General features: G+C 45.0%; 1 protein-coding gene and 1 long non-coding RNA gene across 5 annotated transcripts in view; one reads left to right on the forward strand and one right to left on the reverse strand.

Moving 5' to 3' along the window:
• Positions 1-25,106, forward strand: part of CCDC60 (coiled-coil domain containing 60) — a 205,078-nt gene that overhangs the window by 56,529 nt on the left and 123,443 nt on the right. The gene's annotated exons all lie outside the window — the stretch shown is intronic.
• The window catches only part of LOC126930721 (uncharacterized), a 213,844-nt gene that overhangs the window by 5,659 nt on the left and 183,079 nt on the right, over positions 1-25,106 (reverse strand). Inside the window, exons 3-6 of one of the 3 annotated variants that reach the window (XR_007717655.1) lie at positions 10,257-10,557; positions 9,366-9,599; positions 8,194-8,273; positions 6,810-6,913 (exon numbers count right to left, since the gene is read on the reverse strand). This is a non-coding gene — a long non-coding RNA (uncharacterized LOC126930721). Of the gene's footprint in view, positions 1-6,809; positions 6,914-8,193; positions 8,274-9,345; positions 9,600-10,256; positions 10,558-25,106 lie in introns of all 3 variants that reach the window. The other 2 variants (XR_007717657.1, XR_007717658.1) reach the window with 2 other exon arrangements.

Consider the following 25,106-nt stretch of genomic DNA (forward strand, 5'->3'; position numbering starts at 1 on the left):
TTTCATCGTGCAGGAAATATGGTTTAAGTTTTCCTTGGAAAGGGAGGAGGGGGAAAATGCATTTCACAATAGCATCCAAGAGTTCCACAGCGTATTTCTGATTTTATACTTCCTGCAGTCATTCTCTCTTTCACAAATGATTCGTTGTTTTGCTTTCACTGCTTCCGAATAGTATTTATTTTGTCTGCGTCTCCACCTACGCCCTAGGCTCAAAAATGCACATCCTGGAGATTTGTACCTGCATTAAACAGGGAGCATGTTTATATTTTTAAAATGTAGCTGCAGTAAACAACTTTTGAAATGTACATGGAATAAATGCAGACAAACATGCTTAATCAACTCGCCCTTGGAGAGAAAGACACAGGGAAAGCTTTGCAAATGAAATTTTCTCCCAGTGGCTTAGAAAAGAGCCTTCAAAGTGGCAACTCGTGCCCACACCTGGACAGGCTTCAAGAGGAAAGAAATATCAGTCTGGAGCTTCCTGCTTTTGTGTGACATTTTCAGTGAAGGGATAGAGCAAAGAAATAAGGATTCATTTAATAAATGACACAAGGTCAGATGACCTCTTCTGGTGCAACCGGGCTACAATGAAGCCACCAGACTTTAACCAGCACCTTCAGAAAGTGAGCACTCACACACACCACCTTTGGTGTTGTAAAACAGTGTTTAACAGCCCTGATCATCTTGAGCTTAAGCATTTTAGAGTCTCAAGATGCTGGAACTATGACAGGCCCTTAATAGGCCCCCAGAAAATATTTGTGGAACTACTAATCATCATGCTAGATAAAAAATGACAGATTCCATTTACCGATAGCTTGCTACATGCCAGGCATTCTGTGTTCACTAAGTTTAATTGTTACAACTGTACTGCAAAGCAAGTATTGTTATAAGCACCTTCACCATAGTAGAAATGAGAATGTAGAGGCTCAGATAAAGGACTTGTCCAAGGTCACTCCACCGGGCAGAAGATTTGAAGCCTGAAGATTTGAAACTTACATCTGTCTGATACTAAAATCCACATTATTGTTCTTGTCTCCCCAACGTCTCTCCTTTTTCTGCTTAAAAGCATTTTCCCTAGTTCCTTCTACCTGTTACAAAGGAAACAGGGGGTAATTTCATGCTTCAAGGGCTCTGCATGCTTAGCGTCCACCCACCACGTGGTAGTCCAGGCAGGGACACCATGCTTCCGGCAAAGCCAAAGGAGACCTCTCATTGCCCCCCAGGCATCCCCTAAAAGCACAGTTGAACTTTCTAGTTACTCCCAGAATGAATATCCCCCTGAATATATAGAAAACAGTAATCCTCATGGGTGACCGAGGCATGGCATGCATGACCATATGGGCAACTGGTGTCCCCAAGACTGAATAGGAAAATTGAATATCTTTGTCTTTCATGTCCTTTTTGTCCTTGCCACCTTCCAGCTGTTGCATCTCCTGTTAAATAATGTCATTTCCCTCCAACTTTCATTTAGTCAAGCAACAAACACTCATTGATCCCTTACAAAGACAAAACCAGCTCTGATCTCAGGATCAGACCCCTACCTGAATAGAGGCAGATGCATAAAACAAGTAACTTTAGTGCATGAGCTCAGTGTTCCAAGAAGAGAGACTTGATCAATATATGCTCTGGAAACACAGAGAAGCATGACTAACTCAGCCAGTGGAGGGAGAATTGAAGAAGGGGGTGCTTAGGAAGGCTTCATAATGGTGATGATATTTAAGTTGGGTCTTGAAGGATGAGTAGTTTTCCAAGTGAGAGAAGAGAGAAACAGCATTGCCTACAGAAGGTATAACGTGTTTCCAGGAGCTCAGAGTGTTTCAGACGTATTCAGAGTAGCTGCAGAAAAAAGTGTGTGTCGGCAGAGGTGCAACCAACAGATGCAAAGTCATGAATGACTCTATAGAACACCCTGAAGAATTGAGGCTTTGCTTTGTGATCCATGGAAGCCACTGAAGGGTCTTGAGCAAGAGCATGTGTATCAGAGAATTCTTGCACCACTATAAAGAAATACCTGAGACTGGGTAATCTATAAAGAAAGGAGGTTTAACTGGCTCACAGTTCCACAGGCTGTACAGGAAGCATGATGCTGGCTTCTGGCAAAGGGAAAGCAGGCCTGTCTTACCAAAGGGGGAAGGGAGAGAAAGAGGGGAAGTGCCACACACTTTTAAACGACCAGATCTTGTGGTAACTCAGTATCACAAGAAAGGCACCAAAGGGGAAATCTGCCCCCATGAACTAATCACCTCTCACTAGGACCCACCAACATTGAGGATTACAATTTGACATGAAATTTGGGCAGGGAGAAAGACCCAAACCATATCAGCATGGTAATGAGTTTCATTCTATAGAAAGATGGTATATTAGTTTTTAGGGCTGCCATAACCAGTGATCACAAATGGGTAGCTCAAAACAACAGATATTTCTTCTCTCCCAGCTAAGAGGTAAGAAGTCCAAAACCAAGATGTCAGCAGGGTTTGTTCCTTCTGGAAGCTCTCATGTTCCATGCCTCTCTCCCAGCTTCTGGTGGCTCCTGCAATTCTTGGTGTTTCTTGGCTTGTAGCCTCATCACTCCAGTCTCCACTTCCATCTCCACATGGCATTCTCCTTCAACATGTGTCCTTTTCTATTTTTGTTTTTGAGACGGAGTCTCGCTCTGTTGCCCAGGCTGGAGTACAGTGGCTCGATCTCAGCTCACTGCAACCTCTGCCTCCTGGGTTCAAGCGATTCTCCTGCCTCAGCCTCCCGAGTAGCTGGGATTACAGGCGCCCACCACCTCGCCTGGCTAATTTTTGTATTTTTAGTAGAGACTGGGTCTTACCATGCTGGCCAGGCTGGTCTCGAACTACTGACCTCAAGTGATTCACCCGCTTCAGCCTCCTAAAATGCTGGGACTACAAGCGTGAGCCACTGCACCTGGCCTTATCCTCTCCTTTTCTTGTAAAGACACCAGCCATCTGACTTAGGGCCTAATTTAGTATGACTTTTCTTGACTAATTACATCTGCAAAGGTAATATATAAGGTCCCATTCTGGGTGGATGTGAGTTTCAGAGGGACACTATTCAACCCACTCCAGATTGTGTAGAGGTGAGAGTGGTAGTGGGAACCTAGGAGACCAGCTGGAAAGCCAGCCCCACAGAGGGGAAATGGGTCATGGATGCAGCAGTGGAACAGTGACCCACTGTCATACCAAGGACTTTGCATGGGCCCTTTCCCAGAAAGAAGGGGGTCATAATGACACAGTGAGTCCCATTAGAAGGGACCTCAAAGATCAAATTGGGCCAGGCACGGGGGCTCATTCCTGTAATCCCAGCACTTTGAGAGGCCGAGGCAGGAGGATCACTTGAGGCCAAGAGTTTAAGACCAGCCTAAGCAATATAGCGAGACCCAGTCTCCACAAAAAAATTTAAATAATTAGCCAGGGGTCTGGTGTGTGCCTGTGGTCCTAGCTACTCAAGATACTGAGGCAGGAGGATCACTTGAGCCCAGGAGTTCCAGGCTGCAGTGAGCTGTGATGGCACCACTGCCCTCCAGCCTGGGCAGCAGAGCAAGACTCCATTCCTTTAAAAAAAATCAAATTGCTCACTTTTCCTTTTCACTGATAAAAGTGGTCATGGACACTATTAAGTGGTGAAACTAGCATTTTACAATTAGATAATCTGTCTTGAGGATCCCTTTATAGTCTTAAGATTGTTTAATTCATACTGACTCTTTGTAGGAAGGTTTAGTTTAGGCCTTCAAGAGCTGAGAAGCTTATTGGCAGAGCCCATAATTGTCTTAATAGACAGCATTTATTAAGCACACACTAAATGCCAGGTACTATGCGGGGTACCTAGAATTCCTTAGCTATAATTCTCATACCTCTAAAAAGAAAGGCAATATTATGAATGTCTCCTTTCTACAGATGAGGAAATTGATGCATGGGGAGGTTCTAACTTGCCCAGAGTCACACAGTGATGACGCTGACCTGCAATTTAGGGCCATGCAATGCCAAAGGAAGTTTTTCAAACAAACAAAAACTATTAAGAAAAAAATAGAGGATGAAGGGCAGAGGATTATGAATATTTCAATTCAAGAGGCCCCAATTTATCTTGATCCCAAAGAAGAAGTCTTCATTTATCCTAGCTTAGGATAAAGAACCAGCTCTGGAAGCCTGCATGACAAACTGGGGTCACCCTCTTAGTTCATGGGGTGCTTAAAAGGAGATGCACCCAGGACCCAGATGGGCATCCTCCTGCTGAAACAGGGAACTGGGATCCAACTTAATTAATCTTCTTCTCACTGCCAACATTTCCCTTGCCCTCCCATCTGTTCTTTTCTCCAGGGATTAAGGGACCTTTACAGTTCCAGCTCATTCAGAATAAAGTTCCTTCAAATGAGTGGCCAATTTCATTTTTTTCCTTTGAGCCTGACATGCAGAGCCAGCTGTTGACTTAGGAAACTCTGCCAACAGCGCCTGTCGGGTGCAGACCTCATCTGGTGTCTGCTTGGGATTTTCCTTTTAATTATAATTATACTTCAAAGGGAATCTGGAACTTGCAGAGCCAAAGATCAAAGCCTCAAGAGGGGCTATGTTCTCCCTAACAGTCCCCAACAGGGCTCTGAAGACAGGGGAAGGGAAGGATGTAGGTGATGCCATCAGCCTGGCTAACCTCAGCCCTCCCACATTGCACCCTGTGTTCATGTGGCTGCCACCGGGCATCCAGCTTAGCCAACTGGTCCCTTCAGTGTGGCCAGAGTAGGAAATTACCTATGGGGTATGATCTGAGGATGGAGCAGCATAGTCCACACTAAAACATACCCCTACACACCAAAACTTGCTACTTGCCTAAGATTATACCATTTGCCAAGCACCCTTTTAGATTAAGTATCGTGCACTCCATGCTCTCCATTTTCAAGGTGAAAATGCTACTAAGCTAGCGATGCCATGTGTCACTCCCACCTTAGTATAAATTAGCCTACAGGTTGGTTTCCATAGTTCAGAGCAGCATGAGGATATTTAGCACTGGGTGGAGGAGGATGATTGGTGGAGAAGAGTAAATATTTCAATATCGCTGAAAGGGGAAAGAAATGAAGGAAACCAAAATGTATTAAGCACCTACTGTGTGATAGTCTTTTACATATGTGATATTATTTGTTTTCTTAGCAACCCTCTAAAGTTGGCATTATCACTCACATTTTGTAGTTGTCTCTCCCCTCCAAGTTGAGTTTAATCCAGTGGTTCTCAGACTTTAACAGCCATAGGAATGCCTGAAAGTGGAGATTCCTTGGTCCACACCAGAGGTTCTAATTCACCTGATCAGAATGTAGTCCATGAATTTGCAGGTGTAATAAGCTCCCAAGTGATGCTACTGGCATTGGTTCATGGACCACAGCTTGAGCAGCACTGGTCTTGGCCGGTCATAGCTGTCTTATTCGCTTAGCCAACAACTGGTTCAAATGATGGGCATCCCGGAGCCCCTTTGGGCCAATGGGTAGGGGAAAGAAGCCTTGACCCTGGTTGCTGCCAGAAGCCACTTTACAACCATGAGGGGAAGATGTCTAAGGATGAGGCTAATTCTGTGGGCAATTGACTCTGTGCAGAGCTCAGTGACATGACAGACCTTCAAAGTCAACCCTGAAATCCCAAATCCTACTCTGTACTTCTTCTTACATGGAGTAATAAATTTCCTTATGTGTAAGCAAGAGTGAGTGGAGTTTCCTGTTACTTTTGGGTCAAAGACACTATCAACATTCTCAGATGAAGAAAGAGGGTCTTGGTCCAAGGCCCATGGTCACAGAGCTGGTTACCCAGGTCTGTGTAATGCCAAGTGTCCTTCCAATTTATCACACTGTCTGAGTGGTTTTCTCTCCCAATACCTGATGTGACTCCCCATCTACTTTGGCACAAGCATTTGAGACCAGACCCATCTAATCTCCTACCAACAAGAGATTCAGGATCCCATTCATCCATCCAACTGTCCATCCATCTGTCCATCCATCCATCCTTTCATTCATCAAGCATTTATCCAGCACTTGCCGCATATCAAATCCTATACTCAAGGCTGTGGATCTATTGCAAGACAAGACGTAATCTTAGCCCCGAAGGAGCTCAGATCTAGAGAAAGAGACAGCCCCACAATCTCAGCATCTCTTTCTACATTCAAGACACGGGCATTGAGGTCAGCCTATGGATGTCCAGATGTCCAGTTGTTGTGGGTTTCTAAGATGTTGGCAGATAATAAAAGCTCAGTCTTCGTTTGTTTGACTCAGATAGATTTATCCACTTTTGGAAGGTTGAATTTATTTTAACATCAGTAAAGCAATTCAAGTATCCTCAATAATGGATATCATATAAATATTCAACCATCACATTTCTCTGTTTATAAAGCTTCAAAGCGCACAGCACATTGTAAAGCTGCTAATTAATTCTTGTAACGCCCTGGTGTCATGAGCAAAAGGCAGATAATAACCCTATTTTACCAGTGGGACCAATGGCCGCTGTAATTCAGCAACTAGCGTGTGGTCATGTGGCAGATCACCTGCATTTTATACCTTCATTAACAGCACAGTTTATTAATTGTAACAATTACATTCACCATTAACATTTATTGAGAGCCCCCATAAACCTGGCTCTGTCCTGAGAACTTTATACACACATCACCTCGTTGATTCTCCATCATAGGCCTATGAAGTAGGCTCTGTGATTATTCTCACCTTGCACACAGGGAAACTGAGGCTCAAAGAGTAATCTTATCTGCCAAAGACCTGGCTGGTGAACTCAGGTCTGTATAACTCCAAATCCCATACCCTGCCCTTTGACTTATTGCACCTGCTGGGTGACATGTTGGGAGGAGAGGATCGTGTATTCTTCCATTCCTTTGCTGTGTGACATTAGGAAAATTCTCCAGCTTCTCTGAGTCTTGGATTGCACATCTGTTGGTGAAGCAGAGAGAGTACAAGCTTTAGAGCCAAAGTGCAGTTTGTGTTTGAACCCCACCTCTGTTCCTTACTCTGTCATGTAACTCTGGAAATTAACCTCTCTGGACCTCTGTTTTCTCTTCTGTAAAACAGAGATAATGGCAGCCCTATCCCACAAAATATATTACAAGGGTAAATGGAATTAACATGTGTAAAACTAAGTGGGTAGCACATAGTATGCACCTAGTAAGACACTTAGTAGGTAAATGGCAGCTGTTTTTAGTGTGTCTGTCATGTGATGGAGGTGTCATGTTGGGTAATCTCTCAATGCTGATGATCTCCGATAATTTTTAGACGAAAGATCTCCCATGGATTTTGGTTTAGCCACAGGGAACTAGTGTAACTCTCCAGGGGTGTAGTTTGGGGTTATCTCGACAAAAATATTTGCAATATGCTAACAAAATTATGGTCAAATCAAGATCCTGCTAGTCGCAAATGATAGAAAACCCCAATTCAATGTGGCCTACACAAAAGAGAAAACTATCTTCAAACATTATCTCCAGATACATACTCTTCTTTCTCCTGTGTTGCCTTCATTCTCAGACAGGCTTTACCAAGTTGATGGCCAAGATAGTCACCAAGAGCTCTAGGCTGACATTCTTCCATGGGAGCAACCCCAGCTGAAAGAGACCTTCTCTTTCCCAAGAGCAGCAGCAAATGGCCTGAGACTAAATACTTTGGTCTTTCTTTGGGTCTCAGACTCATAAAAAACTAAGATCCTCCCTGAAGCCAGGGAGGTGGAATATTCTGACTGACTGGGCCTGCATCCAGTGTTCACCTCTGAAGCCACATGGATGGAAGGTGAGATAGGAAGGCTCCCCTGGGGAGTTGATTGGCATGTCTATGCCTTGGAGGAGACTAGTACAGTCTAGCTGCCAGTCTGCAGATTTCCTGGGCTTGGAGTCTAAGAGCATAACGTAGAGCTTTAATCACCAAGTTGCAAATTTCCTGGGCTTGGAGTCTAAGAGCATAACATTGGGCTTTAATCACACAGCTACAAATTGGTGTTCCACTCCCAATCACAGTGGCCTGGGGAGAGTCCCAGCAGCCATGATCAGTCCCCTCAGCCCATCTTCCCCCTGTGCCCTCAGCATAAAATCCCAGATGCCAGCTGTTGTCACATTCATGATTTGGCCCTTCCTGCAGCTCCCTGGTTCCTCACCCCTCCCCTCCACCAACCCTATTGGGATGCTCCAGCTGGACTGAGCCACCTTCACTATCAAGCTCTCACTCACCTCCATCCCAATCTTTGCAAATGCTATCCCCTCTGCCTGGCACATCTTCCTCCTTCCTCTTCTTTTATTTATTTTTTCAACTGAAAAATGAAAAATTGTATATATTTATGGCATACAACATGATGTTTTGATGTATGTATACATTGGGGGATGATTGAATCAAGCTAATTAACATATCCATCACCTCACATACTAATCATTCCTCATCCTTCAGAAATGTAAACGAAAAGTCATTTCGTTTAGGCCGGGCATGGTGGCTCATGCCTAGAATCCCAGCACTTTGGGAGGCCGAGGTAGGCAGATCACTTGAGGTCAGGAGTTCGAGAACAGCCTGGCCAACATGGCGAAACTCCGTCTCTACTAAAACTACAAAAAAGTTAGCTGGGCATGGTTGCACATGCCTGTAATATCAGCAACTTGGGAGGCTGAGGCAGGAGAGTCACTTGAACCTGGGAGGCTGAGGTTGCAGTGAGCCGAGATCACCCCACTGCACTCCAGGCTGGATGACAGAGTAAGATTCTGTCTCCAAAAAAAAAGTCATTTTGTTTATCCTTCTGACTGTCCCTCTACCCTTGCTGGGTCAGTTGTGCGCTCACACCCCCAGCTCCCTCACTCCCACCACAGCTACATCATATGGTATCGTAACTGCTTTATTGTCTGCCTACCTCCCCCTCACCACCCTGCCATCAGTGAGACTCTGAGAGGGAGTTTTGGGGTGGGTGTGTGTTTCCTAGCTCTTAGCTGGGACCCCCAGAGGGGATCAGGAAGACCTTTCTGAATGGGGAAATATCTGGACACTGAGGATGATTTATTGACAAGTCCACAGGTCAGAAGAGCAAGGAGCAAGGCACCAAGTATGAGCCAGACTTGAGAAGGTCCTGGTTAGTTGCCAAGAGACCCCAACAGGGATGAGGACAGGGAGGGCTCTTGGAGGTTAGGCAGATAGGGCACTCTTGAATCTCAGCTCTAGGTAAGATCTTAACCCAGCTCCAGAACAATAAGAGATCTAGAAGGTTGTGCCCAGCAGTGCCCCTTAGAGACAAAGATCCTCACCTCTCCCTCCCCAAAGGCACATGGAGATGGTTTGAAAGAAATCTTTGCAGTTCCCACAAAAAGCTTGTGCTCTGCAAACAAAACTGCTCCCTCACTTACCTTTGTGGCGTTTGGCTCACCTCCTTCTAATTTGCATGATGAACCTGCTTGGGTCTCTGATTAGCCCCAGGAAAGCATGAAAATGAGCATTTGACATCATCAAGGGCATCCACGCCTGCACCTCTTTGGAGAAAGGGGCTCCTCTATTCAGGCTTTCACGTTTGAAAATAATAAGCAAGTTCAGCTCATTTCTCCACCCCAGGCTGCAAACTGCAGTCTTCTGTCTCCGTGCACACCCCCAGGAACCGTGTTTGCTAACGATGAAGAGGAAAGTATTTTGCTTTTCAAACAAGCCTGAACCCCAATTAGTTTCTCAGAGACTTGATCCTCATTGGTGGCAACTGTGGTTTCTCATCCAGCGTTGTTATTGATTTGGTCAGAAGTAATTAAGGAGATAATTCTTACTCAATTACATTTCCCTGAATTTCCTGAGGTTGCTAACTCTGTTCCCCGGCTGTATTTTCTTTTCCAAATTAATTTTGTCTTGACTCTGAAATGAGCATGGATATGACAAGGCTTGTTGTGCTTGTTGATTTTCGCAGGAACAAAGTAGGGCTCTGTATTTTAATGCCAACTAGGGCTATCAAACTCTCTTAGTTTTTAGAAAATTAATGTAAAACATACACAGATTTTAAAATATACATATATCATCAAAAATCTTCTACTGTAAAGCAGGAGTCTCTCTTCCCTGCCCTCTTCTCATCCTTGATGGCATACCTCAGGGCAGCCATGTCTAACACTTTTTGCTACTTCTTCCAATGACCTGTGCCTCTAAATTATATGTTACCTGTGTTTCTTAGTTTATGCATTTAAGATTTGAATAATTTTCTGCTGCGAAAGATGAGGATCTAGTTCCTGCATCCCCACACCACTCCCCACCCCAACTCCCATCCCTCCAAAAGTAGCCTTACCTTTAGCTCCCCTAGTGGTTAATTCTGTAATTTAAAAATACAGATGAGGCCAGGTGTGGTGGCTCACGCCTGTAATCCCAGCACTTTGGGGGGCCAAGCTGGGCAGATCAACTGAGATTGGGAGTTCAAGACCAGCCTGATCAACATGGAGAAACTCCATCTCTACTAAAAATACAAAATTAGCTGGGAGTGGTGGCACATGCCTGTAATCCCAACTACTCAGGAGGCTGAGGCAGGAGAATCACTTGAACCGGGGAGGTGGAGATTGTGGTGAGCAGAGATTGTGCCATTGCACTCCAACCTGGGCAACAAGAGGGAAACTGTCTCAAAACAAACACAATATATATACATATGTATACACACACACATACACATATATACACGCATCTCTATATATACACACACACACATATACACGCATCTCTATATATATACACACACACACACACATATATAGAAAGAGAGAGAGAGAGAGAGATGATACATTTGTGCTTCTTGCCTCATCCACCCTACAGAGTGTCTTTGACTCCTTCCTTTGTGGAAGAGATGAGGGTCTCATCAGCTCTCCTTGCGTCTTTACTACTATTTTTACATTGTCAAGATCAATAGCATTCACATGCCATATCCATAATTCAGTTTCCCAGGCTTTGTCTCTGAGTTTTCTAAAAGTTGAAAAATCAACACATATTGAAGTTTTATTTTCATCCCTTCATCCACTCACTGAACAAATAACTGCCAAGAAGCCACTCTTCGTTTGGCATTGTGCCTGAAACCAAAAACACAACGTGACAAGGTCATACTCCTCGCACACATTGCAGTGCTAGAATCCAGAGGAGGAGAGAGAAAACACAGAATTTAATGTAAGAGGAATAGCTGCTTAAATCAGTGGTTTTGAATATGTTTAAAATACGAATACAAAACGTAATAAAAAGGTAAGCTCAATATAGCAAAAAAAAAAAAAAAGGTTTTAAATTGGAGCGGCTTGGTTTTCTTTTTACTTCATAAATATAAGCCAAGTCTTGGTGCTCCAGCCTCACCCACTTACCTACATACCCCCATTGATCCTCAGGCTGAAGCCAGAGCACCAGAGGATACAATACACTAGAGTTTCTATACTTCCTCCAGGGACTGAGAGATGGTGACAGGCATCACGGTTGCATTTTGGTTTCATGTTTATAGAGCTCCTTCATCAGCAGTGAGTCTTTATAGCATTCAATGTTCATAACACACTGGCTGGAAATACCACTTTAAGGACAGCTGAGGACAAGTATCTTCTCATCATGACAGGTGCCAGAACAGTCACCATGATGCCAGTGGGGTGAGCAGAGAACACCGAGGGGACATCCAGGGCCATAGAGGGGTACATTCTGACTGCCCTTGGCATGAATGTCCCATCCAGGTGGGGTGTGTGTACGTAAGTGGAGCATGACAACACCAGAAGCCAGGTGACCAAGTTCAGTGGGAAAATTAAAATTATAAGATGATGTATGTGGTCAGGCACTGTGGCTCACACCTATAATCCCAGCACTTTGGGAAGCCAAGGCAGGATGATTACTTGAGGCTAGGAGTTCAACACTAGCCTCGGCAATATAGGGACAACTCACCTCTACAAAAAAGAAAGAAAAAAATTTAATTAGCCAGGCATGGTGGCACATGCCTTGGTCCCAGCTACTTGGGAGGCTCAGGAAGGAGGATCACTTGAGCCCAAGAGCTCGAGACTGCAGTGAGCCATGATCGTGCCACTGCGCTCCAGTCTGGGTGACAGAGCAAGACCCTGTCTCAAAAATAAATTAATTAATTACTAAAAACATGTTGTATCTATCCAAGCACACATGCATGCGTATGTACCAATTAAGAAAGCCCCAGATTGTTCTTCTACTTGCTTACTTTGCAAACGACCCCGTAGTTGTTTTACTTAATGATCACCACTGGGTTCATTTCCTGACTCTGTAGTTATATGCAGTCACTCTGCCCCTCCATGCCTTGGTAGTGATTTTTTTTTAACCTATACAATGGGCACTTGAGAAGGTGTATTTCTTATGGTCTTGCCCAAACTAACAGTTAGCAAATGGCAGAGCTGGGATTTAAAACCAAATCTGTCTGAATCTAAAGTCTGTGCTTTTCAGTACTACAATCTACTGTCTCCTGTGGTAGTTCAGTTATGGAATGATCTTGTTTACAACCAAGTCATGCCCAGGCCATGGACAAAAAATTAAATTAAATTAAAAATAAAAAGGTTTTCTATGCTTTATTTTATTAAAAATGAAAAGGTGTTTTTAAATGCATACGGGAGCCAGGTAATAGCTCACACCCTGAAACAGACCAATGCATTTTTCTTGCCAATAGGGGAGACTGATACAGTGAAAGAAGTGCTATTAATTTTGTGACTAGCCCCTAAAGAGAAAGTAAATGAGTTTATGTAACCCAAATCATCAACTGTTTCTTGTGGGGAGTTTATTACTGTATAGCTGTATTTCAGTTACATATTTCCATGTGACAAATTACTCTAAACCTTAGCAGCTTAAGGCAACAAACATTGATTATCTCATAATCTCTGTGGGTCGGGAATCTAGGCACAGCTTAACTGGGAGCCTCTGGTTCAGGATCTCCTGAGGCCACAGTGAAGATGGCAGCTGGGCCTACAGTTATTTCAAGACTCAACAGGGAGACGGCTCACTCCTGAGCTCACACACTTGGCTACTGGCTGGTATCAAGTGCTTTCTGGCTGTAGGGTAGAGATGTATTAGGTTGGCGCAAACGTAATTGTGGTTTCTGCCATTTGAAAGTAATAGCGAGAACCGCAATGATGGTGGACCTCTCCCAAACAGAAGCTCACAACTTGGAAGCTGTTTTTTACCCAGATCAAGGGCAGGTGCCCAAGACAGAAGCCATGTTTATCCTGTAACCTCATCTCAGAAGGGACATTGCATCACTTTTGCCATATTCTAGTCATTAGAAGTGAGTTACTGGGCTCAGCCCAACCTCCAGGGGAGGGGATTACACAAGGGTATGAGTACCAGGAGGTGGGGATCCTGGCAGGTATCTTAGAGGCGGCCTACCACAGACTCCGGTATAAGGGAAAGTAAAACCTAGATCCTGATCCTCACCAACCTAGGTGCTGGGTGCCCCAGGATCTCCAGGAGAAATAAAAACAGAGCACTTGTCTTGGCAACAGTGTTGCTCAACCTCAGCACTCCTGACAATTTGGAGCTGATACAGCTTTGTGGGGGAAGGACTGTCCCATACGTTGTAGGATGTTTAGCAGCATCATGGGCATCTACTTACTAGATGCACCCTCCCCCACCCCAGCAAGTTGTGACAGCCTAAAAGAACTTCAATAACACCTTGGAAAGTTGCCTGGTTATCTACTGAAGGTCTCCCTTGCAGTGAAGAAGAGGAGGCATTGCAGCCACCAGGCAGCAGCAAGCCCTTAACGAATGACATCTTTATTGTCCCCAAAATGTGCTGCAGCCCTCACACCAACAAACAATTAAGAAATGCAAAAAGATAAATGATTTGACATTTTGCAAACATAGAAGACTGTGATTTCACTCAATATCCATTTTCTTGTGTTCTAATAAAACTTTATTCACAGAAACAGGCAGGCTTTTCTGTATCTTCTTGGTCCTCTGTGTTCCTTGACAATTTTCCCGTGTGTCAGTCTTTGGCCTTCTAATCTTCATAATCTTAGTATCCTCTTCTCCCCTCCTCCTTCCATGGCCCCCCCTCTCTGTCTCTTTCTGTCCCTGTCTGCCTGCCTCTCTCTGTGTGTCTCCTCATTCTTTCTCTCTCTCTGCCCCCTTTCCCCACCTCCCTCTCTGACAGCTAATTCAACACTCCTTACCTTAACTTCCAATTCCATCCTCTTCTCACAGTTCCAATCCATGCATTAATGATAGGCTCTTAGCCACCATTCTTGTTCCCAGATTCAGCTCCAAAGACTCAAGAGTTTGGCATCCACCTGCTCCAGCCTCCCTATAGTCCCACGATACTCGATACCGACACTCTCCAAGATACATTGTTATGTGAGGGGAAATCAGGGCACAAACAATGCTGCCACGTGTATTTGTGTGAAAGGTAGATGCTAGTGTTGGAAAGAATGTGTGTGTGTAGGTGAGTGTGTGTGTGTGTGTTTCCAAATCTCTCTGGAAGGATACACAAGAACTCGATAACACTAGTCATTTCCAGGCAGAGAAATGAATGGTTTGAGGACAAGATGGAAGTAATACATTTTAAAAAGTGATGTACCTTTTGATATGGTTTTTAAACCATTTGAAAATACTACTTGCTTTAAAAAAAAACTAAAGTAATAAAAAATGCAACAACAGAAAACGCAATGTTTCATCTTCATTTATTCACTGGGCCCTCACCCCTAAGTTGATTTTCCTGAAATGGCTTCTCAGCACCATTACCAGCTCCAGGAATGTTCTCTCCTGCCTGGTGACATCAGGAAAACCTTCATCACCACACCCCAAAACACACACACAAACACACACATCCCATACTCTGCATTCCAACCATTCCAGCTCCTTCCGGTTCCTTCTGTCTGAAACACCTATAGGGCAGAAAAAGTAAAACCCTTTACCTCACCAATCACAAGGGTCTTAGATGACATCCCCATAACAAAATACCTATTAATCAGAGAAAAGCATAACAATTTTTTTCAAGACAGAGTCTCACTCTGTCGTTCAGGCTGGAGCGCAGTGGCATGATCTCGACTCACGGCAGCCTCCGCCTCCTGGGTTCAAGTGATTCTCCTGCCTAGTCTCCCGAGTAGCTGGGACTACAGGTGCACGTCACTCCACTACGCTCAGCTAATTTTTGTACTTTTTTAATAGAGACAGGGTTTTGCCATGTTGGCCAGGCTGGCCTCAAGTGATCCGCCCACCTCAGCCTCCCAAAGTGCTGGGATTGCAGGCGTGAGCCACTGCGCCCAGCCAAATTTATTTTTTTAACCAAAGTTTTACGTAACATGGGAGCCTTCAGAAATGGAGACCCAAAGACCTAGGGAAAATTGTGTTTTTATGCTAAGTCTGATGAGAAGAGTGGATAGTGGTAGAGAAACATGATTGGACAAAAAGGGGTGTGATCTAAAGGTAGTAAACCTAAGGGGAGTTGCACATGGGAAGGCCTGTTTGTTCACATTCGTTTCTGTGTCTCTGTAAGACATTTTTCCCCCCAGGTATGGGACCAGAAACGTGTCACATAGAACCATCAGGGTGGAAGGGAGGAGGCCACACAGTAGCCTTTCTAGGCTTTATGGCTTGCTTTGGGAGAGCGAAGTTCTAGTTTCCATGAGCCATGTTGGGGGTGAGAAGTCCCGTTCATGTTCTGAACCTGGGAGGCGGAGGCTGCACTGAGCTGAGATCACGCCACTGCACTCCAGCCTGGGCGACAGAGCGAGACTCTATCTTAAAAAAAAAAAAAAAAAATTGTTATGCTTTTCTCCCATTAATATGTCTTTTGTTATGGGGATGTCATCCAAGACCCTTGTGATGGGTGAGGTGAAAGGTTTTACTTTTTCTGCCCTATAGGTGTTTCAGACAGAAGAAACCAGAAGGAGCTTGTTCTCACCTTGGGGGTGAGAAATTCCAGTTTCGACGATCTTCTCGGGGAGAAAGAGGAGAGGTGGAAAGAAAGTCAGAGAGACCTTGTTTCTGAGCCCCTCCCCATCTCTTTCCATCCAAAATACTTAGCATGCCAAGGCACCATGTTTCGGGGTCTCATGTTCCGAGCCCTGACACACCCTTCCCTCCAAGTTTTGTGTTCAGCACAGTCTGAACCGCTGCCAACAACCCTGCCAGCCGCCACACTGTGTCTGGTGCCTGCACTTCCCTACATTGTAGTTCAGTCTCTCCTCCTAGACCACCAGATCCCTGAGGGAAGGATGGCCCCTTGTTCAGCACCATATCCTCAGACATTGTCTAGCTCCTAATAGATATTTAAGAAATAGGTGAGCTGCTCTTGCCCCTCGCTGAGCCTCAGAAGGTAATCCATGTAAATGACATCTAATGGCACCCAGAGACCTGAGACCTGGAGAAGTTAAATAACTTGCCAGAGGCCACCCAGTGAGTGAGTGAGGGCTAGAACCAGAAGTTCCAACGTATCCAGTTGGCAGGGCTCCCTTTATTGCATATTACACCCAGGGGACAGCATCATAGAATTCATGTCCCAGCATCCCTGGTGTCACACTAAAACTCAGCCCAAGAGTTAAGCCCCATCCAGCCCCGACCAGCTCTTCTGAATCTTGGCTCTTTTCTCTTTCACCAGTGGCTTAAGCTCAGCTCTGCTTCTGCTCTTCACATAAAAAAAAAAAGAGGTTGAAAGTTATTAGCCAATGGGAGGCTGTGTTTCTTTGGACCTTCAGGGGGTTCCCTTGATTGTTGCAGAGATGTCAACTTTATCTTCTTCCAGGGAGAGAGAAAACAGATGGAAGCCACATGGGGACTTAACCACCAACACACATTCTTCTTCTCAGGACATTGGCAATGTGAAAGGATACTTTCTTGGGTCGCTCTTTGTTTCATTTATCCAGGATGAATTGCCAAATAAATTTTTTCATTTCCAAGAAAGGAAGTAGATTGTGGTGTAATATGCAATAAAGGGAGCCCTGCGGCCAACTGGATACATTCGAACTTCTGGTTCTAGCCCTCACTCACTCACTGGGTGGCCTCTGGCAAGTTATTTAACTTCTCCGGGTCTCAGGTCTCTCAATCAGAAAATAGGGATAATAATAATAACGCTACCAACTTTTGGAGCGGCTGCAAAGATTCAGTGAGCAAAGGCAGGTAAAGCCCCCCATGCAGGAATGGCAATGGGGTACCATTGATGCTGCTGTTCCCTCCTGGGTCTGTGGCAGACATCGCTAATCAATCCCAGACATTTCTTCTGATAAGTCTGGACTGGAGGACGCTCCAGACAGAATGACTACTTATGGGTAGATCGAAGCTGGCCCTCAGATTGGAGCCCCTTTGCCATCTCAAGCCTCCTACATTTCCAGACACATCATTTGCAAGGTTCGCGATACAGAATAGAGCGGTTGTCACATCCCGGGGCTCCTGTTTCCTGAAGCTCCTCTAGGACTTTGAACAGCGGCCCCTCGCCCATAGTACAGATTCCCATTAGCTCCCAGGGTCTGACAGCTGGACTGCTGGCCCCTCATACCTAGTCTTTCAAAAGAGCTTATGAGATTAATGTATTTGATTAATTTTTTAACTGGGTGGATAACACATTAGCTGCTGGCATGCCAGCTCAGTCCCAGGGCTGCTGGGGGCTCACCGATGCTGGCAGCCAATTTCCATTTCAATCAAGTGAGAGAAGAGGGAGCAGATTGAAAGAAACCAGGACTTGATTGAAAGCTATGGCATCTAGCGCCACCTACTGTTATATCGCTGCATCGCTACCTTTGCGGACCATCGGGTCACTGGTAGTCTTACTCAGCCCTTAAGGCATTTTGGGGGGAACATCTTCGTAATCTCACGCAAGTTATATTTTTCATTCATAGCTTATAATTGATTCAATGTGTATAAACTACAGGTACTCCTGGTATAGTGAGAGTAATAGTGACATTTCTTTGGCTTGTTTTGGATCACAAAACCCTGTGTGCCAAGCGGGCCTCTTAGCATCCTCACGGCCTTTGCATGAAGACTAGGCAGTGCCAGGTGAGAGCCTGAAGGTACAGAAGAGATGACTTTCCTGGGGTCACACAGGTGCGGTGCATGGAGAGGGGATTCCGACTCCACATTCTTTTCTCCTGAATCCATCCCTTGTCCACCTCTGCTCCCCCAGCCCACCTTGGGGCCTGGCTCATCAAGCCCCTCAAAGCACAATCCCCACTCCGTATGTGCCAGTACATAATGGGGATTTTTTTTTTTTTTTTTTTTTTTTTTTTGAGACAGAGCCTTGCTCTGTTGCTCTGTCGCCCAGGCTGGAGTGCAATGGCGCGATCTCAGCTCACTGCAAGCTCCGCCTCCCGGGTTCATGCCATTCTCCTGCCTCAGCCTCCCCAGTAGCTGGGACTACAGGCGCCCGCCACCTCGCCCAGCTAATTTTTATATATATATATTTAGTAGAGACGGGGATTCACCGTGTTAGCCAGGATGGTCTCAATCTCCTGACCTCGTGATCCGCCTGCCTCGGCCTCCCAAAGCGCTGGGATTACAGGCGTGAGCCACCGTGCCTGGCCCATAACGGGAATTTTATTGAAGGGTTCATAGAAGAGAGGGAGAAGGTTACATTGTACCTCACACAGGAAAAAACAATAATACAGTCCTTTAGCAGCTTGTGGGTTCTTTTCTGGATGTCAGTTCCCCCCCTTCACCTCTTCTCCCAGGCCCCCTCCTAACCCTGCACTATCACTCTGGTTTGCTTTTTTTTAGATGGTTCCTCACTCTGTCACCCAGGCTGGTGTGCAGTGGTGCAATCTTTTTTTTTTTTTTTTTTTGAGACGGAGTCTCGCTCTGTCTCCCAGGCTGGAGTGCAGTGGCCGGATCTCAGCTCACTGCAAGCTCCGCCTCCTGGGTCCACGCCATTCTCCTGCCTCAGCCTCCCGAGTAGCTGGGACTACAGGCGCCCACCACCTCACCCGGCTAGTTTTTTTTTGTATTTTTTAGTAGAGACGGGGTTTCACCATTTTAGCCAGGATGGTCTCGATCTCCTGACCTCATGATCCACCCGTCTCGGCCTCCCAAAGTGCTGGGATTACAGGCTTGAGCCACCGCGCCCGAGTGGTGCAATCTTGGCTAACTGCAACCCCTGCCTCCTGGGTTCAAGCGATTCTCCTCCCTCAGCCTCCCAAGTAGCTGGGATTACAGGCACGCACCACCACATCCAGCTAATTTTTTTTCCTTTTGGAACAGACGAGATTTCACCGTGTTGGCCAAGCCAGTCTCTAACTCCTGACCTCAGGAGATCCACCCGCCTCGGCCTCCCAAAGTGCTGGGATTACAGGCATGAGCCACCACACCTGGCCTGAAACCTAGTTTTAAATGCAGGAAGACCAGGGTTCTCATCCTGGTTCTGACCACTGACCAATTGTGTAACCTCGAACAACTTCATCTATCCTTCCATTTCTCCTTCTGTAAAAAGGACAGTTATTTTTTAATAACCATCTCATTTGTTTGTTGAAAGAAGTAAATGAGATTGATAATGCAAAATGCTTAGCACAGTGCTGATGTGTAGCAATTCTTCAATAATTTCTCAATTTGGGTGACTTAGACACACCTTTTTTTCACTCACCGATTAAAGAGAGATTCCATTCACATAGACTAAAATGCAAATAGTATATCTCTCCAGAGATGTGCAGTGTCCAACCTGTGCATCCTTATATGACGGCCTGCCAGGCTTAGAGAGACCAAGGAATGCATCCCAGCAAAGAGTTAAAGGGTAAGCCACAGCTAAGAAATTGAAAGTGAAAGGATAGCACAAAAGCAACCCAGGAAGAGAGAGCAGCGGGTGCAAAGACCCTGTGGTCAGAATGAGCAAGACACTTAAGGGAGGCTCACTGGCTAGACCATAAAGATCAGGACAGGGGAGCAACACAAGATCACACTGAAGGCAGGAGCTAGATCACACAGCTGTGTAGTTCCCAACAAGGATTTTGGACTTTAGTCTAAAAACAATAAGGAACATTTTAGGCAATGGAGTCATGGGATTGGGTGTACATTTTGGAAGGGTCCGCTATGTGGACAACGGACAAGGAAAAGAAGAACGGAGGAGAGAGGTCATCGGAGGCTTGTCTGTTGTCCAGGTGGCTTGCAGCAGCATGGGAATGATACTGGTGGGAAGACAACAGAGGGAAGACAGATTGGAGAGCTCTCTAGGAAGCAAAGTCAATGACTTGGTAAATTAGCTCAGGGCTTAGTAAACTTTTTCTGGAAAGGGCCAGATAGTAAACATTCTAGGCTATGCAGGCTGTGCATCCTCTGAAATAACTACTAAACTCGCTGTTATAACAGGAAAACATTCACAGACAATAATAAGCACATGGGTGTGACTGTGCCCAGTAAAACTGTGCTATACAAAAGCCAGCCGCAGGCTGTAGTTCGCTGATGCCTGGATTAGATAAGGGTAGGGGAGGGTATCAAGGATTGGAGGGTGCTGAGCTCCCCTACTTCCTATCTCTGTGACCTTGAATAATTGACTTAACCTCTCAGATACTGGGTTTCCTTTTCAGGAAAACAGGAATAAAGATTCCTCATAGGGTTGGTGTGAGGATTCAATAAGACAGTGTTGGCCAGGTGTGGTGGCTCACGCCTATAATCCCAGCATTCTAGGAGGCTGAGACGGGTGGATCACCTGAGGTCAGGAGTCCGAGACCAGCCTGACCAACATGGAGAAACCCCATCTCTACTAAAAATACAAATTAGCTGGGCGAGGTGTTGCATGCCTGTAATCCCAGCTACTTGGGAGGCTGAGGCAGAATTGCTTGAACCCAGGAGGTGGAGGTTACGGTGAGCCGAGATCGGACCATTGCACTCCAGCCTGGGAAACAAGAGGAGACTTGTCTCAAATAAGAATAAGAATAAGACAGTGTCTGCTGTGGGACAAACAGGGAGGTCTCATCCACAAACACACTCCAGTGAGGAATATCCAGCTACATTCAAAATGGCCATCGAGGATAGAAAATGAAGTTCTTTATTACTGAGGCCCCTACACAAAGAACAAATAGAACTTACACAGAAAAATCGGAATCTTTAAGAAGGGGAAAAAAACCCCTGCTGATTACAACTTTCCTCACACAGCTCAATAGATTTTTTTTACTTCAAAACAACTCTATAGGTGGGAAGAGGGTTCCAGCCTGAAGCAGGACTGAAGAACAGATAAATTGCATGGCATTAAATAGAATGTTGATTTTGCTGTTTTTTTTTTTTTTTTCTTTCAGTTGCCCTGAGTTTTTTCAAAAATTTCCCCACAAATCAAGGGTTGGGCCAGGATTTAGAATGGAGTCTCTATAAAGAGATTCCTGGCCGGGCGATGTGGCTCATGTCTGTAATCCCAGTACTTTGGGAGGCCAAGATGGGCAGATCACCTGAGGTCTCTTGGCAGATCACCTGAGGTCAGGAGTTTGAGACCAGCCTGACCAACATGGTGAAACCCCATCTATACACAAAATACAAAATTAGTCAAGCAGGGTGGCACATGCCTGTAATCCCAGCTACTTGGGAGGCTGAGGCAGGAGAATTGCTTAAACCTGGAGGCAGAGGTTGCAGTGAGCCAAGATCGCGCCATTGCACTCCAGCCTGGGCAACGAGAGCAAAACTCTGTCTCAAAAAAAAAAAGAGAGAGATTCCCACCCCTCATCTCATCAAAGTTTAACTCAGTAGTGTTCTCAATTGAGGGTGATTCTGCTTCCCAGAGGACACCTGGCAATGTCTGGAGACATTTTGATCGTTGTAACTTGCAGGAGAGATGCTACACTGTATGACGTACAAGAAAATCCCCCACGAGGAATAGTGATTTGGTCCCAAACTTCAGTCGTCCTGAGGAAGAGAGATCTTGTTAACCAGCCTGGGATGTTGCCTGGAGGAGGAAACAGTTTATCTTTGCTTTTTGGAATACATCAGCAAGATTCTTCTTCCTACCCCCATTTTTCCTTTTTCTCTTGCTTTATCTCTTTTATTGGCTTTTGGCTGACAGGCATGCAATCCTCCTTCCTGGAGCACCCAATTTCCTTTTATGGAGTTACTTCTGCTCTATTAGATACAATCAGGCTCTGTCCCCCTAGTTATTTAACTAGTACCTGGTCCTGAGCAGGTGCACAGTGGCCCCAGACAGCCTAATAAAGGAAGTGGTTAGGGTGTGACCTTAATTAACTCCTCAAGAAAAGGGACTGACTGATGTAGCCGAGGCCTCAACACTTAGCCAAAACAACCAAATCAACCAAAAAACTATATGACAGGTGGTGACTTGTATGCTCTGCTGGGCCACAATTTCTCCAGCCTCAGGGCCATGGGTCCTACCTTTATTTCCCAGCTTCATCCAAGCTCCCACCCTGAATGTCAGCAAGAAGCCCAAACCCTTCCTTTATTCCCAAAGCACAGCTTCCATGAGGCAGTCCTGCTTCACTGACATTTACAGAAGGCCCAAGCAAATTAACTGCAGCAAAGGAAAACCTGAAACTGGGGTTTCAGCCACTTCACGGTCTTCCCCCAACTTGTAAAAGATTGTCGAAGATTTCCGACCTACAGAAAGTTTGCAAAAGTAGTACAACAGGCAGTCAAACACCCTTAACTTAAATTCACAATGTTATCTTTTTGCCATGTTTTTAACATGCTGCCGTATTTTTCATATGTATGTATATATGCATACGTGTGTATATATATGTACTTATATATAAAATACGTGTGTCTATTTACAATTTTTTAAGCTGAGCCCTTTGAAAGTCAGTTGCAGACACTTCACACCTAAACAGTTCAGCATGTATTACCTAAGGACATTCTCCTTCATAGTCACAATACAGTTAACACAGAAATCTCACATTCATCCAATGCTATTATCTTTTTCTTTTCCTTTTCTCTCTTCTTTTTTCTTTTCTTTTTTTTAAATTTTTAAATTTTTTTTATTTTTTATTTTTTATTTTTTTGAGATGGGGTTTCATTCTATTCCCCAGGCTGGAGTGCAGTGGCGTGATCTCGGTTCACTGCAGCCTCTGCCTCCTGGGTTCAAGTGATTCTGCTGCCTCAGCCTCCTAAGTGGCTGGGACTACAGGTGCATGCCACCATGCCCAGCTAATTTTTGTATTTTTAGTAGAAATGGGATTTCACCATGTTGGCCAGGCTGGTCTCCAACTCCTGACCTCAGGTGATCCACCCACCTCAACCTCCCAATGTGCTGGGATTACAGGCATGAGCCCCAATGCTATTATCAACATAAAGTTCATGTGCAAATGTCCCTAGTTATCCCAGTCATGCCCTTTATAGCCTTGTCTCCAGCCCAGCATTCAATCAAGGGACCATGCATTGCATTTAGTTGTGTTCGCTTGGTGTCCTAAAGAAATAGATCCTCTGCCTTCTTCCTCTTTTATGACATTGTTAGAAGACAAAGAGGTGTATCCTTTGGATTTCTCTCTAAGAAAGAATTTGCCAGCAGGAGGCACAGGTAGCTGAGAGTCTCCAGCTGTTGACACTGCCAGCATCCACAGCAGCTTTCATGCAGCAAAAGTCAGAATCTTCCCCAGAAATTCCCCATCCGTGGGCACTGGCCATTTCTGCCTTGTGCTTGGACTCAATCAAGCAATCTTTGCTCTGGAGCTCCCTGTTGCATTGGCTGGACTCTGTCAGATCTGCATATGGTCTAGGGCTCCCCTGCCAAATCCCACTTCCTCCTCCTTTTCTCTTTCAAGGGCTTACCCCCAGTGAGCATTTTGTATTCCTCTCTCCGTGTCTGCTTCCCAGAGGCCCCAGTGGACACAGACATTGACATCTTTTAAGAGTCCAGGTCACCTATTTTGTAAAATGACCTTCACTTTTTATTTTTCCTTCACTTTTGCTTTCTCATGATTAAATTCAGATTGAACCTCTGGGGCAGGACATGTTTGTAGGTGACATAACCACGTAGGCGATGCTGTGCCCTTCCCAGTGCATCACTTCAGGTGCGCCTGATAAGAGTTTGTCCTGTCAATGGTGACGCTAAGCATAGCCGTGATGGTTAAAGTGGTGTCCGCCAGACCTCACCGTTATATGGGTACCTTGTTTCCTTTGTAACAACTCATTAACCTGTGGGGTTAAACCTTGACACAGTGATGCTTTCATCTTCTCATTCATTCAGCAACGACAGAAAGAATGCAGAGCCAGGCCCTGGACCAGGCACTGAGTATCAGAAGCTTCCTTCCCAGGGACTGTTGTTCCTTCTCCTCTTCTTCCCAGAGGACTCCTGCTGCTTTGTCTCCCCTTAGTTCTCAGTAGAGGACTTGCTCGTCTCCCCAGATGACAGTCCCTTCTTCCACTACCTCTCCCTGCCAATCCACAGACCCCCAACTTCTTTTCTCCTGGGTCCATAAGAAGATGGGGGGGAAAGAGGTTGAATCAAAATATCATATAAAAGGTACAACCCGTCTTCAACAAGGAGAGCTATTAAATAATTCTCTAGTATATTTCCTATTTCAGTTTGAAGGATGTGTTTGTGGATGAGGTCACTAATTCTGGGTATCTCTATGTAGGTAGGTACACATCTTATATTCTTATGACAAAAAAAAACCTCACTCTCCCCAAAAGGAACTGCCCATCATCACCATAAAACCACCAAAATGGAGTATTATTCAGCCATAGAAAAAGAATGAGATCCAGTTATTTGCCACAACATGGATGGAACTGGAGATCATTATGTTAAGTGTGTTAAGTGAAACAAGCCAGGCACAGAAAGACAAACATCACATGTTCTCACTTATTTGTGGGATCTAAAAATCAAAACAATTGAACTAATGGACATAGAGAGTAGAAGGATGGTTACCAGAGGCTGGGAAGGATAGTGGGGGAAGCGGGGCAGGAGGCGGGAATGGTTAATGGGTACAAAAAAAATAGAAAGAATGAACAAGACTTACTATTTGATAACACAACAGGTTGACTATAGTCAATAATAACTTACATTTTTAAATAACTAAGAATGTAATTGGATTGTTTATAACTCACAGGATAACTGCTTGAGGGGATGGATACCCCATTCTCCATGATGTGCTTATTTCACATTGCAGCCCTGTACCAAAACATCTCATGTACCCCATAAATATATGCACCTATTATGTACCCACAAAAACAAAAAATAAAAATTTTAAAACCACCAAAAACTTAAACATCCGTGTGCAAGCTCAGGTCTTCGGGTTCACGTGTGTACTCCTGCCATGATCCCGCCTAC

This window comes from Macaca thibetana, chromosome 11 (assembly GCF_024542745.1).
Source record: "Macaca thibetana thibetana isolate TM-01 chromosome 11, ASM2454274v1, whole genome shotgun sequence".
NCBI lineage: Eukaryota > Metazoa > Chordata > Mammalia > Primates > Cercopithecidae > Macaca > Macaca thibetana.